Here is a 16,780-nt window from a genome sequence, read left to right as displayed (position 1 = left end):
CACTTCTCCACTTTCAATTTACGAATTTCATGGACGAACTTTAATAAATCACTATACACAAAGAAGCTCAAAATATTCGTTTTCAACATAAGGATTATAATAAATCTTCCTTAATTAACAGGAGCGAATGTATTTTATAAGACTCATAACGTGGGCGAAAAACATTCAATAAATATAAAATGAACATATTTTGTTTTTCTCCGATTTGAAAGTTTTTTGTCATCTTATTAAGCACTGGAGTTTTCATGGAACTGGATTCCGCTATTCAGTTAAACATAATTTAAATCTATAGTCACTGACGACGGCTTTCAGACAAATAAATTTCAGCGTAGAGCAAAATTAGTTCATTATATATTTATTGAATGAATTTGGTCTGTATTATATCATGAAATGTTCCAACAGGCGATAAGAAACGATGTAACAATACTATGACAATGATTTAAAGTACTTGTGCGCACAATGATTTAGCGAGAAGGAGGAAACTGTACTTTGAAGCCGTTTAAAACGTAAAAACGTGGACAATAAAGAAGTATAACTCACGATGCTTTAAAGCTGTTCTAAACGTAGTAATGTATGAAACTCCCACCCAACGCTTGCCCAGACAGCATCAAAACTAAACTTCACACGTTTCCTTTTATGAAATCAGTTTTAAATAGTGTACGAAACCAAATCGCGCACTTATTTTCTATAATAAAGCTTCATTATATGGTTCTAAATATGCGTTTTTCTTTTAAATTTTCGAAACTTTGGCTACAACAACTAGTTTTAATATTTCCATATCAACAGTAATTGCTAATAGTAAAATCTTGTTCGAAGGCAACATATAATTAATAGTTCTGTATAGTAATAAATTTTCCTATTCTTACTCAACTCACAAGTATTTATATCAGTATTTGGTGATCGTTTGTCTATAAACATTTTCTGTGGACATTTCTGGAAGTGTATGGTATTTAAATCAAGTGTAGTTGGATTAATTATTTACTATATACACTGTCAGGATTCATAGTTGCATATCGTTGTTTCAATAAATATGTTTTTTTTCGAAGTTTACTGTTTAATATAATTGTTTCAACAAAGATACGTTTTCAGGTTTTTTACTGTTGAATATTACTGTTTAAACGAAACTGTTTTGTTAGGATTTTCTGTTAAATGTTGCTGTTTTAACACTATTATTTTCGAATATATTATTAAATCTTGCAATGATAAAAGGTATATTTTGCTAAGTTTTACTGTTGAACGATACTGTTTTAACAGTAATGAAAATATATCATATAAGTGAGATATATCAATGTTTTTACTCGAACATTTAAAGCACAAATGTTTTTATACCCCAATGAAAGAGCGAAATACAACATCTCTCTTGGTCAGATACAAATGTTTCCTGACACTGGTCGGTTTAGATGACTGTTTTCTTTTATTACATTAAAAAAAAGAAACTTTCCTAGTACTGGTCTACAAGACCGGTTCCTGATACTGGTCTATACGACTGTTTCCTAATACTGGTCTATACGACTGTTTCTTGATACTGGTCTATACGATTGTTTCTTGATACTGGTCTATACGACTGTTTCTTGATACTGGTCTATACGACTGTTTCCTGATACTGGTCTATACGACTGTTTCCTGATACTGGTCTATACGACTGTTTCCTGATACTGGTCTATACGACTGTTTCCTGATACTAGTCTATACGACTGTTTCCTGATACTGGTCTATACGACTGTTTCCTATACGGCTGTTTTTTATAGGACTATTTCCTGATACTGGTCTATACGACTGTTTTTTATAGGACTATTTCCTGATACTGGTCTATACGACTGTTTCCTGATACTGGTCAGGAAGAGTGGTTTGGAAACCCGTTTCTTGACATTGATGCCCGTTTCTTGAACCTGTCCTGAAGAATGGTTTCGTTAAGCTAATCTATATTCTAGAAGATGTATTGACACTAATGAAATCATTTTGAATGGTGTGAGTTGTCTTTAGCTGCTGATGTAAGTATACATACCAACCTATTTGTATGAGTGGTCTTTGACTGCTGAAGTAGGTATGCAGACCAACCTCTTTGTATGAGTGGTCTTTGACTGCTGAAATAGGTATGCAGACCAAACTATTTGTACACGTGGTCTTTGACTGCTGAAATAGAAATGCAGACCAACTTATTTGTATGAATGGTCTTTAGCTGTTGAAGCAAGAGTATGCAGACCAATTTACTAGAGTGAGTGGTATTTGAGAAAATTCAACGATGCGAATGAACAGATTGGTTATGAATGTCAAACAGAATATAGCATTTGTTGCTATAGCAACAGCAATATATTTTAACACCCCTACGAAAAGACGTTTCTAGTCCTGATTTCTCCAAGCCCGTTCCCCTGGCTGTGGTTTCGCTAGATAGTAGATAGGGACAGTGGGAATCTCGTTAATCCATTCATTAATGGATTTAAATGGCAATTTCATTTAAATACAAAATTATTAGCCTAATATCAATAACCTTTCATGTTGCTCTGGGGCCTATTAGGCCCCACTTTTCGTAGGAGTGTTAAGTAGAATACAATTAGCGAAATCTTCTTACGTTCAAAGATCGTGAAAACTTTACATAGAATGACTTCACTGCTTAAGGACTGCCTTCACATTTCACTTTAATTGAAATTCAATAGACCAGTTTTAACACTCCTTCAGAATCATAAACGTATACTTAATATACAAATTATGCTTAACAAGGCAGTAGTCCCGGGCATGTTCACGTTTGCCTGTACCATTTATTTCCCTTGTTACGTAGTAAACAACACTTCATGAGACCAGTACTGTACAGTTCTCTTCAGCGTATTCTCAAATGAAAGCGGAACGTTTAATGCGTAAACATCTCACTAGTACGAAACGTCTAATACAATCAACTAACGTATTTTTCAGAACGTTCACGTTTTCTTGTAACTAATTAACATTGTTGATTTAAATTGTTGTAGTATAGTTCGATTTCACGTATGAATTATATGTTCACAAAATTCTCAGTTTACTTTTAACCAGACAACCGAAACTAGCTGTATGAAACTAATAATGATCTATGATTTTGAATTGGTGAAAATATAGATAAAATATAAGGCGATGAAAACGTTCGTACTTTGTGTTCTATGGAACATGAATATATAAATATCATTGTTGAAAGAAAAATGTTTAATATAATTTCTGAGAAAGTCGAATCTAGATTATATATATGTGTGTGTATGTGTGTAAATCAGCATACCTGTAATCAGGCGTAAACCTAAGATGCAAGAAATATCAGATTTCTACAGATATCAATACACAGCTTCACTTACCAACAAAATACTAACACATAAATAATAATTATTCTAGGTTATAAGATATTTAGCAGTCCTAGTTAGGTTTGTTTACGTGATTACCTTCGTTAATATACAACTACTTTTATGTTATTTCTAAGATCTGTTAACAATGTAGTAGTTAGAAAAATGGTTCTAAGTTAGAGAATTCTCAAGCCCGTACAAAAGTGCAAGATATAGGGTAAGGATCTCATACCCTGTAATTCCCATCTCGTCGAAGTTCTTTATCCAACTAATGCGTGTTAAAAGTGTGATTAAAAATCTACACGATACGTAAATTTCACATCAAATGTTTTGATGCACACATGTATGTATGTATGCAATAAAAGGGTTTCACTCACAGAATTACTTTAAAAGGCGCAACGCGATGTGTTACTTTTGTTTCCATCAAGCTGCACACGGATTATCTGCCCATAGCCGTCACGAAGTTTGAACTAATAAATTAGAGTTAAGACAGCTATTCAAAAACATACACACAAAAGCACACACTCCCTCCCACCCACACACGCCAACTCATTGGATACTCTTGTCTAACCAAATAGTGAGCGTTAACCGCAAATATGGAACTCAACAAAACGTGAACCATGAACCCTCGGATTCAAAGTTCTGGGACAGTACCTCAGAACCACTCCTGGCTCACAAGTAGAAGTATTAGCTGTAATGCTTTGAATAATAACTCTTCCCTTAACACATTTAAATATGATGTGGCTTTGAGTGCATAAATAGTATTGTTTCGTTCATTCAAATCACCTTTAAAACTAATATTATTGACGTTCATGCTGCTTAAACAGAAGATCGCCACTAGTACGATCGAAAATATTGACAAAGTCGAAGGTTTTAACTTACCATTTTGAACCATAGGGTGATAAAAAAAATGGATTGCTCAAACACACGTGCAAAACCGAAGGTAACGTGCTGGTGTCAGGAGGCTGTCACGTTAGAGTTATTTCTCCTCTAACGTGCTAGTGTAGACAAAAGAATAGTTAAGCAAGATATTGTTTAAATAACTGGCTTCTTCTATCTCTGTCTTGCAATTTGTCTACGAGACGAATTAGCCACAACTTTCAGACCATGACTGGGAGCTACTCCTACGCTAAACAATGCTTTTATACACTCGGGCTGCTCTTGCGCCACGCCACTGAACCAAATGTGACGTCAAACGCCGAAGCACCGACGTTATGTCAGAAGAGATGCGAGTTCCGACTTCGCTTTCAGAACACTCAAAGTGAACGTTTTCTTTTTCAATGCAATGAAACGTTAAACGTAGTTTTAACAAAAACGCGTCGTTGTCTTTATCCGTCTATTTCAACATTAAGTTTTATTCACTGAGAAAATGAAATTGTAAGCAGTTTCATACTCGTGTTTAACCGACGAATTAAATAAAACAGCACAAAACGTTATACGTGAAACAACAGTGTAAATAAACCAATCAAAGATTTTAAAGGACATAGAACAGAAGAACAATAGAAATAAAGCTGTAGTGCTTTGACTTCTGTGGTTGAGTATCGTTACTATAAAATAGCAGTGAAAATAGTTTAGTAGAATTCAGTAAACTGCTGCTGTTCCAAAATAACGAATATTTTTTAAAAATAAAATATTTTATTAATAAGAATGATAACAACTAACAGCAAACAACGCTAAGTTCACAGCTTGATTTTAGTTACTGTTATTTCCAACATGAGCAGTATTTTACGTAAGAGGTTGGCTAAAGGGATAGGTCAGGCACGTTTAAGGTCAAGCATAGCTATTCCTAAGTTAAAACTACTGATCACTTTTAACTGAATAGCAAGATTAATTGTCACGGTTGTAAATATCACTACAGTTGAAAATATGGAGCGAGTTTATCCGAACATCGGGACTCGAACCTTAAATTTTCAGAATCGCAATCCCACAGTAACCTCTAAGCCACTTATAATTTTCTGGAACTGAGTTATACAGAACACTTTGAAGTTTGAACTATGTTTCTAAGAACCAGATTTATAATGTAAATTTTTTAAAGTTAAAATTATAAATATTAAATCTTTTTTCACACCAGACATGCTCTCCATTTAAGCTTTGGAGACGTTATAATGTTACAGTCAATTCTACTATTCCTTGGTAAAAGAGTAGCTCAAGAGTTGGCGGTGGATGGCGACGACTAACTACTTTTTCTCTAGTGTTACACTGCTAAATGAGGTACGGCTAGCGCAGATAGCGCTCGTGTAGCTTTGTGCGAAATTGAAAGAAAAAAATTATATGTATTTGGATTCGTTTATCTCCTACGAAGAGTTCTCGATACTTTTTATGGCTGATTCTGACAGGATTTCATAGGGATAGATATCAGTATTTATCCTCTGTACATGTTTTATAAACCATCGAGAAAACAAAGCTGGTGATGATTTATAAAGGTATATTACATTATTATTGTAATTACACAGAGTTTAAAATATATTGAGAAAAATACCCCAATTTTCTCCCCCTTGTAGCAAAATAATACATTCAAGATTCCTCTGACGCCTGAAACAGACGCTAGATGACACTACAAAAGTTTGTGAGCTCGAAAATATTTTCAAGTTTTATGTTTTAGTTGAACAGCAACCAGATAGACGGCTTATTAACAAAAGCACTTTTCGTAAATTCACATGCACGAGGTTTAGCAATAAGAACTTCTTGAAAAGCACGCCTCTGAAGAAAAAAATTATAAATATTACCTGCAAAAAGAACAAGTTCGAGGTTTAATATTGAAACATTCCAGGCTCTGTTGAACAACACACTTATTCCATCAGTGATTACAAAACCTAGCTCATTCGCTGACCAGGCCTAAACTAATAAAACCGTTAGAGCTAAGTCGTTTAGAAATGGGATTATTAGAAACAAACAAATGTCGTTCTTTGTGGCAAAATACGTGTAGTAAACTCTTCTGTTCTCTTCGGAGATACAACTAGCGTGTTTTCTCCAAGTATTCACTTTAAACTAAAGAATCAATACAAGACTAAAAAATGTCAAACTCTCCTCAAAGCACCTTACAGTATCCGTGTTCGCTCCTAATGTCTAATGTCGAAGACAAATTGCTGCTAAGTGTTCACAAACCTGCATAATGGGATATCTGAACTTTGCCTATTGATGTACTAAAGCTGTCTAGCGACATTTTAACAAATATTGTCAGTCCAATAAATAATGATGGCCTAAAATTGTAAATCGTAAATCTCACGTGCATCTAACTTGTAACCTATAATTTTTCAAAAATTGGGGAGGGTTAGCGGGAGTCTTTACTAATTCGAAGTTTGTTTGTTGTTGTTGAAACGGTGCCCCTAATTTCTAGCTCTATATTTCAGTATTTTTATAGGATTTCAAGTTTTTCACAAGGAATGGTAACTGTCCTGTCGTCACAAACTAGAATTATAGTTTAGTTATGATTCACAGTTATGATCCATCCAGTAAAATTCACAGAGTGCTTCAAAGTAAAGTCTGTCACATTCGTTTTCGATGAAAAAGAAAATGGTTTGTTCGTCTCGAGAAGTTACCATCATCAATATGACCAACAAAATTAAGTACAATTAGGTACTACTAATGTTTGTTTTGAATTTCGCACAAAGTTACTCAAGGGCTATCTGTGCTAGCCGTCCCTAATTTAGCAGTGTAAGACTAGAGGGAAGTCAGCTAGTCATCACCACCCACCGCCAACTCTTGGGCTACTCTTTTACCAACGAGTAATGGGGATGACCGTCACATTATAACGCCTCCACGGCTGAAAGGGCGAGCATGTTTGGTGCGACTGGAAGTCAAACGTCTTAACATACCACTAATGACTCAATAACAGTAAGGTGTAGCCGCGTAATTAACCGGACTGCGGATATAAAGTTTCAAATTGACCCATCATGGCCAGATGGTTAGAGTTTCTCGACTCGAAATTTTAGGGTGTAGGGTTCGACTCCCCGTCAGACTAAAAATGCTCGCTCTTTCAGCCCTGGGAGCGTTATAAAATGAGTGTAAAAACCCATTATTTGTTATTAAAATAGTAGTTCAATAGTTAGCAGTAGATTATTACGACTAGCTGCTTTCCCTCTATCCTTTCACTGTTAATAGCTCAATAGTTAGCAGTAGATTATTACGACTAGCTGCTTTCCCTCTATCCTTTCACTGTTAATAGCTCAACAGTTAGCAGTAGATTATTACGACTAGCTGATTTCCCTCTATCCTTTCACTGTTAATAGCTCAACAGTTAGCAGTAGATTATTACGACTAGCTGATTTCCCTCTATCATTTCACTGTTAAATTAAAACGGCTAGCGCAGATACCCCTACTGCTTGCGCGAATTTTTTAAAAGGTAAAGGTAAAAAACTGTTTAAAAAACACGAGGGACACCGCAGGTAATCCGAGGATTTAATCGATAAGCAGGATTCAATAATAAAGCAAAAGTACAGCAACCGTTTCATCTCCGTATAATAGTGCTGAAAATGTTATGGGTTTTCGAAAACTTCGTTCAAGAGAAGACAGAAGTTTTTAAATAGGTTTATAAAGAGGTGCACTATATTTTAAACATTTAGCTAGTTTGTCAAGATTATTAAAAATTCGTAAACTGATAAATCGAAATAATGGAACTCGCGATATGTGTTGTTTTCTTCTAGGATTAGGGATTTATAACAACGTTGAAATGAAACTTCGCGTTATCTGGTTCAATTAACTGGGATAAAATAAAAAATCGAAACAAAGCCTTGAGATCAAAATTGACTATACTGTCCTTTCATTTGAGCCTAGCATGGCCAGGTGTTGGGGCGTTATAATGTGAGGGTCAATCTCACTATTCGTTGGTAAAAGTATAGCCCAAGAGTTGATGGTGGGTGGTGATGACTAGCTGCCTTTCCTCTAGTCTTACACTACTAAATTAGTGGCGACTAGCGTAGATAGCGCTAGTGTAGCTTTGCGCTGAAAGTCAAAAACAAACAAACTTTGAGTCCTTATGCATACTAAACCTTTACAGAAGTAGAAAGCTAAATATATAAACCTTTCACACTTTAATGTAATATCAAATTTGTACATTTAACTTTCTATTTCTAGTAAAACTAAGATACGTAATTAATATCATGTCTCACTACCTTTATACTTTCAAAAACAGTTTCAATAACACAAGCTCCAAAGTAATGATTAGCAAATAAATCAATAGTATACATTCACGTTGGCAAAATTATAATTCCAGAATGTTTCAAATAAGGAAATAGACACACCCATTTTTAGTCACGTGACAGAGCATGGAAGTCCGGTAGAAACAAACACATCATCGATTGTTTCTGGATGGTGAAAAAATAGCAGCCTAAGAGAACAAAGACCAAAAATTCAAATTGAAAAACATGAAAACAGAAACAACCAATCAGTTATAGCCAGAGGTTAGTGTTCCCACCTGTTTAACAAAAATACAAAACAAATGCATTGACACCGTAAGTATATAAAAGGAACATACTTTAAGAACTAAACGAATTGTACTTGACGATAAACACATTTTCATGGCAATGCATTTATTCTCTTGCTTTCGAAATTTGTGGTAGAGATTATTTCTATCGTGTACTGTTATGATTTGTTTTAGTACTGTTTCCTGTCACCCATTTGTATTAGTAGTATTCTTACCTTTCTAGAACTGTTGGAATTTGTAATAGTAGTGTTGCTATCTAGTATTGTTGAGATTTGTATCAGTATTCTTACCTTTCTAGAACTGTTGGAATTTGTAATAGTAGTGTTGCTATCTAGTATTGTTGAGATTTGTATTAGTATTCTTACCTTTCTAGAACTGTTGGAATTTGTAATAGTAGTGTTGCTATCTAGTATTGTTGAGATTTGTATTAGTATTCTTACCTTTCTAGAACTGTTGGAATTTGTAATAGTAGTGTTGCTATCTAGTATTGTTGAGATTTGTATTAGTATTCTTACCTTCTAGAACTGTTGGAATTTGTAATAGTAGTGTTGCTATCTAGTACTGTTGGAATTTGTGGTAGTAGTGTTGCTATCTAGTATTGTTGAGATTTGTATCAGTATTCTTACCTTTCTAGAACTGTTGGAATTTGTAATAGTAGTGTTGCTATCTAGTATTGTTGAGATTTGTATCAGTATTCTTACCTTTCTAGTACTGTTGGAATTTGTAATAGTAGTGTTGCTATCTAGTATTGTTGAGATTTGTATCAGTATTCTTACCTTTCTAGAACTGTTGGAATTTGTAATAGTAGTGTTGCTATCTAGTATTGTTGAGGTTTGTATCAGTATTCTTACCTTTCTAGTACTGTTGGAATTTGTAATAGTAGTGTTGCTATCTAGTACTGTTGAGATTTGTATTAGTATTCTTACCTTTCTAGAACTGTTGGAATTTGTAATAGTAGTGTTGCTATCTAGTATTGTTGAGATTTGTATCAGTATTCTTACCTTTCTAGAAATGTTGGAATTTGTAACAGTAGTGTTGCTATCTAGTATTGTTGAGATTTGTATTAGTATTCTTACCTTTCTAGAACTGTTGGAATTTGTAATAGTAGTGTTGCTATCTAGTATTGTTGAGATTTGTATCAGTATTCTTACCTTTCTAGAACTGTTGGAATTTGTAATAGTAGTGTTGCTAGCTAGTATTGTTGAGATTTGTATTAGTATTCTTACCTTTCTAGAACTGTTGGAATTTGTAATAGTAGTGTTGCTATCTAGTATTGTTGAGATTTGTATTAGTATTCTTACCTTTCTAGAACTGTTGGAATTTGTAATAGTAGTGTTGCTATCTAGTATTGTTGAGATTTGTATTAGTATTCTTACCTTTCTAGAACTGTTGGAATTTGTAATAGTAGTGTTGCTATCTAGTACTGTTGGAATTTGTGGTAGTAGTGTTGCTATCTAGTATTGTTGAGATTTGTATCAGTATTCTTACCTTTCTAGAACTGTTGGAATTTGTAATAGTAGTGTTGCTATCTAGTATTGTTGAGATTTGTATCAGTATTCTTACCTTTCTAGAACTGTTGGAATTTGTAATAGTAGTGTTGCTATCTAGTATTGTTGAGGTTTGTATCAGTATTCTTACCTTTCTAGTACTGTTGGAATTTGTAATAGTAGTGTTGCTATCTAGTACTGTTGAGATTTGTATTAGTATTCTTACCTTTCTAGAACTGTTGGAATTTGTAAGAGTGATGTTGCTATCTAGTACTGTTGGAATTTGTGGTAGTAGTGTTGCTATCTAGTATTGTTGAGATTTTTATTAGTATTCTTACCTTTCTAGAACTGTTGGAATTTGTAATAGTAGTGTTGCTATCTAGTATTGTTGAGATTTGTATCAGTATTCTTACCTTTCTAGTACTGTTGGAATTTGTAATAGTAGTGTTGCTATCTAGTACTGTTGAGATTTGTATTAGTATTCTTACCTTTCTAGAACTGTTGGAATTTGTAATAGTAGTGTTGCTATCTAGTATTGTTGAGATTTGTATCAGTATTCTTACCTTTCTAGAACTGTTGGAATTTGTAATAGTAGTGTTGCTATCTAGTACTGTTGAGATTTGTATTAGTATTCTTACCTTTCTAGAACTGTTGGAATTTGTAATAGTAGTTTTCCTATCTAGTACTGTTGGAATTTGTAGTAATAGTATTCTTACCTTTCTAGAACTGTTTGAATTTATATTAGTAGTGCTCCTATCAACTACTGTTGAGATTTGTAGTAATATTCTTACCTTTTCAGAACTGTTGGGATTTATAATATTAATGTTCCTGTGTAGTGCTCTTAGAATTTATAATAGTGGTATTTCCTTTCTAGTACTGTTGAGATTTGTATTACTAGCTATACCTTTCTGATACTCACTATTAAGACTCAGCATTGGACTTGTATTTTCTTTCGACGTTTAAAGTAAAAGTGTTTACTCTTTGGTACTTTTAATATTCTAGTAGTGATGTTTCTGTCTTGATTCTTTTGAGATTAATACTAATCTCTCCTTTATGGTACATTAAATTTGATTTTGTACCTGTAGTCTTTCTTTCATGGTATTTTAAGTTTGATTTTTGTACCTGCAGTCTTTCAGTTATGGTATTTTAAGTTTGATTTTTGTATCTGTGGTCTCTCCTTCATGGTACTTTAAGTTTGATTTTGTATATGTAGTCTTTCTTTCATGGTACTTTAAGTTTGATTTTTGTATCTGTAGTCTCTCTTTCGTGGTATCTTAAGTTTGGTTTTTGTTTCTGTGGTTTCTCCTTCATGATACTTTAGGTTTGCTACTTGTACGACTTTTTTCTGGACATTTAAAACTGTAACTTATTTAATCATCAAAATTTAAAAGTGGAAAAAATTATCTTTAGAACAAGTTGTTTTGTGAGAACATTATATGAATGTTCTTTATGACTTACTTTAGATAGCTCAATGGAGATCAGCACCTCTTTGGTTTTGTTTGGAAATGTCATTTCCATTCAATGATGTAATTTTCGACAGCTCGAAGATCTGAAAAAAATTATAGTTCTTTCTTTTTTCTACAATCTTTTTTCGTTTCCTTTCGTTACAGGGTAACCGGGTACATTGAATATTTCATCGTCAGCTCTCTGTGCTTTAATATGTTACTCCTGTCAGTTATATTCATTAAATCCACTTCAGTTGTTTAATCTTCAGGCATTCGTTATTCATTGAGTTTTCTATTTTTATTCAACGGTGAATTGGTCTTTCTTAACTTTTAGAAGTGTAAGAGTTTGGCAAATCTTAGTTTGGTCACGCGCTTCAGAACATATTTACAAACGACTTTAAAATCATTAGATTTTTACTTTTCCATCTTTCCTGTGAATAAAATGAGTTTCGTCTCTCACTCCATTAAGCAGATCTGCAACATTAATGTTAGTATCGCCAGGATATCCTTACGCAGGCTTTAGTTATTTTTATTCTTATAGCCAATCCAAACGATGCATCAAAACATTTCGTGAAGTTGTTGGCATTCGTGTCAAAATCCTAATCGCAAGTTATAAGTTTTTCATGTATATATATCACTCACTCGTTACAAATTTGCTTGGAAAACTGATGGAACCAGCATTTTCTAACGCATTTATTATGCAACCACGTAATTGAACATTTGGATTTGTTTGTTGAATTTCGCAAAAAATTACTCGAGGGTGATTTGCACCATATGTCCCTAATTTGTAAGTGATGTAATAGAGTAAAAGCGATTATTCAACACCACGGACTGTTAATTTGTGAATTACTCTTACTACCTAGTGGAATTGGGCTGTCACTCTTATAACTCACCCACAGCTCCAAATCATTTTTTGTATTCTGTTTTGATAGCTGTAACGGAGCTTGAGTGTATGTGTTTTGTAATAGTAAATAGTAATCGGGCTATTTGACTGTACTAACTGAGGGGAATCGAACCCCTGATTTTAGCGTTGAAAATCCGTAGACTTACTGCTGTACCAGTGAAGGAACTAACGAGCCTTGAAGTACAGAACATTGGACCCACACACCAAAAAGTTAACCACAGGGACTGTTCGACTCAAGTAAATGAAGTGCCTGCTTTATTTAAAACTAAGTTTTGAAAAATATTCAGATAGTGTTAATATTTAATAATTTATTATTGTCTCTTAATTGGCTTTCCCAGAAAACTCTTGATCTTTCCAGACAACTCTGGTCTTCCTGTGAGTCAGTGGTAAGTGTAAAACTTCCAGCCCTAAAGTTCAAGGTTTGATTCCTCGCTATGGTCAGAGTGTTATGGTATTTTACTCTAAAACAAGCGAAAAATCAATTTTCTAACTACATTAAACAAATCATCTTAATTTTTCACGGATATACAATAAGTTTTAACAAATCATGTTAGTTTACTAACAAAATGCCCAACTTGAAATACATGCAACAAATTTTTAACAAATCATTTTAGTTCACCAACGAAACGCCCCTCTTTAGGTATATGTAAAAAATCCTTAATAAAGCATCATAGTTTTCCAACAAAATGCCCCTCTTTAAGCATATGCAACAAATTATTAACAATCTTTATAGTTTTTAATGAAACGCTCCTCTTTACGTATGTGCAACAAATCTTTAAAAATCATCAGAATTTTCCAACAAAAACCCTCTTTAAGCATATGCAACAAATTCTTAACAAATCGCTTTTTTAATCATTTAAGTGTAAATAATGATTTAACTTTCGATTGTTATAAACATTTAGGTTAAAGTTTGTAATATTTAGATCAAGGTTAACATTAAAAGGCTGTAAAGCGACAAAAATAAAGTATCTTGCCTCACATTTATCAAAAATTAAGATTTATTGGAGTATTGTTTATCTCACATGTATGTATTATTAACAATGTTAATTAATAATCATGACGTGCTGGCAAACTTTCTGCCTCAAAGTTTCTCATTTTCTCACCGTTAATACTGAATAACCATTACTTACTACAATACACCTTACCTCAAATAATGTTAATTAAAAATCATTACTTACTACAATACACCTTACCTCAAACAATGTTGATTAATAATAACTACTAACTAGAACACTGTTTACCTCAAACAACGTTAATTAATAATCATTATTTACAAGAATACTGTTTACCTCAAACAATGTTAATTAGTAATCAATACTTACTAGAATACTGTTTATCTCAAACAATATTGATTAATAATAACTACTTACTAGGACATTGTTTACCTCAATCAGTGTTGATTAATAATCATTACTTACTAGAATATTGTTTTCCTCAAACAATGTTAATTAATAATCGTTACTTACAAGAATACTGTTCGCCTCAAACAATGTTGATTAATAATCGTTATTTACTAGAATATTTTCTGCCTCAAACAATGTTGATTAATAATCATTACTTACTAGAATATTGCTTGCCTCAAACAATGTTAATTAATAATCGTTATTTACTAGAATATTGTTCGCCTCAAAAGTATTCTTAAAATCTTTGATCAATATTCATGAGTACAGGCATCGGCTTCGCCTCATTACATTTTCAACAATACTAATCAATACTAACAATACCTAAGTTACAAGAATAATGTTTAAATAAAAGTTTCTTGGTACTGTAGAGGTGATTCTAGGTACAGTAAAGGTCAATATTCATCGTTTATAAAATTATTTTGCACTGCTAAAAGTTGACAATGAAATGAAAAGATTTAAGAAATGGAGGATTAATGTTTGTTTGAAATACGTTCTCATTGATATTGGTTAATATTTCAACTGTATTGCTACTGCTAATAATTAGATTCAAGACAAATGTTACAGAACAGAGTGGGTTTTTGTCCACTAGTATGAAAATAATATCTTGATTTAATGCTAGTAGCCTAGTGTGATAATAAATTTCAATCATATTAAAATTTTATACCATTCTCTGCACTAAATAAGAAACCACACTTATCTAATGTGCAGCATACCACTGAACACACATACACCACACATGCTCAAACACCACCTCTCTTTTGTTTGTTTAAGAATAACTAAACTTCAGTCCCTTTATTCGTTTCAAAACCGGACAAAACCCTTATGTTGGCGAGCAGAGCTGACTGTCTTCTGGTCAGTAATTCTAAACTTGCATGGCCACACTTGAATCCTAGAAATCAGTGACTTGGACTTTTAGTACCTAAATTAATAATTTGCAGTGTACATTTCTAATGATAATAATACTGGTAAGATAACTATGTGTTTATACAGGTGAATAGAAGTTTGGACTAGTAATAATGCAGTCTTGAGTCAAACTACACTATGAATGATAAATATGCATATCTTTATCGTAACACTTTCTGTATTTTGATTATTTATTATATGAAGTCTAACATTTACGGTTCTGCTACAATTTGTTTGTTTTCAATGTTATTAGAATCTCATTATTGAAGTTAAACCAGTCCGATGTATCTTTTATATTATTTTCTCTTACATTGATGCTGTTGTTACTAGGCTTAAGTGACAAACAATATCATTGTGTTAGTGTGTTGTTATATAAAACACACCAAAAAAAAAGAAGAGGAACACTGGCATATATTTAATTGGCTTCCATCTGCTGAGCAAACATTTATTTTCAAATTATGTGGTTAGTGTGTTGTTTTTTTTTCAAACCTAAAACTGCACAATGGGCTCTCTGTGTTGTACCCACCTCGGGTACCAAAACCTAGTTTTTAGCATTATAAGCCTTCATACTTATGTATACGCCACTTTGGAGAGTTTGAGTATATAAAATGTAATATGCCAGCCCTGCTGACACGCTACGACACGAATAATGAACAACCAATATCAACGATATGGCGTCAGTGTAAGTCAGTTATGCTAACAGACAGATAGACCACGTTTTAGCCTGATTAGAAAAGGGAGAAAGATATTTTTACTCTTTTTTTTAATTCAAGTAATTTTAAATCAAGTGTCACATTGAAATGGACTGTTAATTATACGTGTTACCGTGGACTGCGTTTCAAAATACCTTCATCTGTTTTTTAAATTAACAGCTCTTTTTGACAGTAAAAATTTAAAGTAAAAAGCAAAAGTGGTTTCTAGGTGTAATAGTGAAATTAGAAAATGTTTACATTTTTTATGAATATAGTCGAGGATGTATTGATAACAGTGAAACGTAGAACCTTTCGATCTGCAGCCCTAATATAGCAGTGTAAGACTAGAGGGAAAGCAGCTGCTCATCACCCCCACCGCCAACTCTTGGGCTACTCTTTTACCAATGAATAGTTGAATTGACCGTAATATTATAACGCCCCCACGGCTGAAAGGGCGAGCATGTTTGGTGTGACGGGTATTTGAACCCGTAACCCTCGGATTACGAGTCGAGTGCCTTAACCACCTGGCCATTCCGAGCCTCTACTTATTACGTAATTCTGTGTTCGTACGTATCTTACAAAATTGTAAACAAACGAGGATAAACCTTTTTTTAATGTTTTCATATTACGTAATTCTGTGTTCGTACGTATCTTACAAAATTGTAAACAAACGAGGATAAACCTTTTTTTAATGTTTTCATATTACGTGATTATGTGTTCGTACGTATCTTACAAAATTGTAAACAAACGAGGATAAACCTTTTTTTAATGTTTTCATATTACGTAATTCTGTGTCCGTGCGTATCTTACAAAATTGTAAACAAACGAGGATAAACCTTTTTTAATGTTTTCATATTACGTAATTTAGTGTCCGTGCGTATCTTACAAAATTGTAAACAAACGAGGATAAACTTTTATTTAATGTTTTCATGTTACGTAATTCTGTGTTCGTGCGTATCTTACAAAATTGTAAACAAACGAGGATAAACCTTTTTTTAATGTTTTCATATTACGTAATTCTGTGTTCGTGCGTATCTTACAAAATTGAAAACAAACGAGGATAAACCTTTTTTTAATGTTTTCATATTACATAATTCTGTGTTCGTACGTATCTAACAAAATTGAAAACAAACGAGGATAAACCTTTTTTAATGTTTTCATATTACGTAATTCTGTGTTCGTACGTATCTTACAAAATTGAAAACAAACGAGGATAAACCTTTTTTTA

At 33.2% G+C, this 16,780-nt stretch overlaps 1 protein-coding gene across 7 annotated transcripts in view; it reads right to left on the bottom strand.

Moving 5' to 3' along the window:
- LOC143248778 (uncharacterized) overlaps positions 1–16,780 on the bottom strand; it is a 250,392-nt gene that overhangs the window by 210,287 nt on the left and 23,325 nt on the right. For 3 of the 7 annotated variants that reach the window (XM_076497479.1, XM_076497478.1, XM_076497477.1), the window contains exon 1: positions 4,179–4,455. The exons of 2 other annotated variants lie outside the window; for them this stretch is intronic. The gene's annotated coding sequence lies outside the window, so the exon portion shown is untranslated. Of the gene's footprint in view, positions 1–4,178; positions 4,458–16,780 lie in introns of those variants that run through there. 2 more of the 7 variants (XM_076497484.1, XM_076497483.1) reach the window with 2 other exon arrangements.

Source organism: Tachypleus tridentatus, chromosome 4 (assembly GCF_004210375.1).
Source record: "Tachypleus tridentatus isolate NWPU-2018 chromosome 4, ASM421037v1, whole genome shotgun sequence".
Lineage (NCBI taxonomy): Eukaryota > Metazoa > Arthropoda > Merostomata > Xiphosura > Limulidae > Tachypleus > Tachypleus tridentatus.
This window is presented reverse-complemented; position numbering and strand designations above follow the sequence as displayed.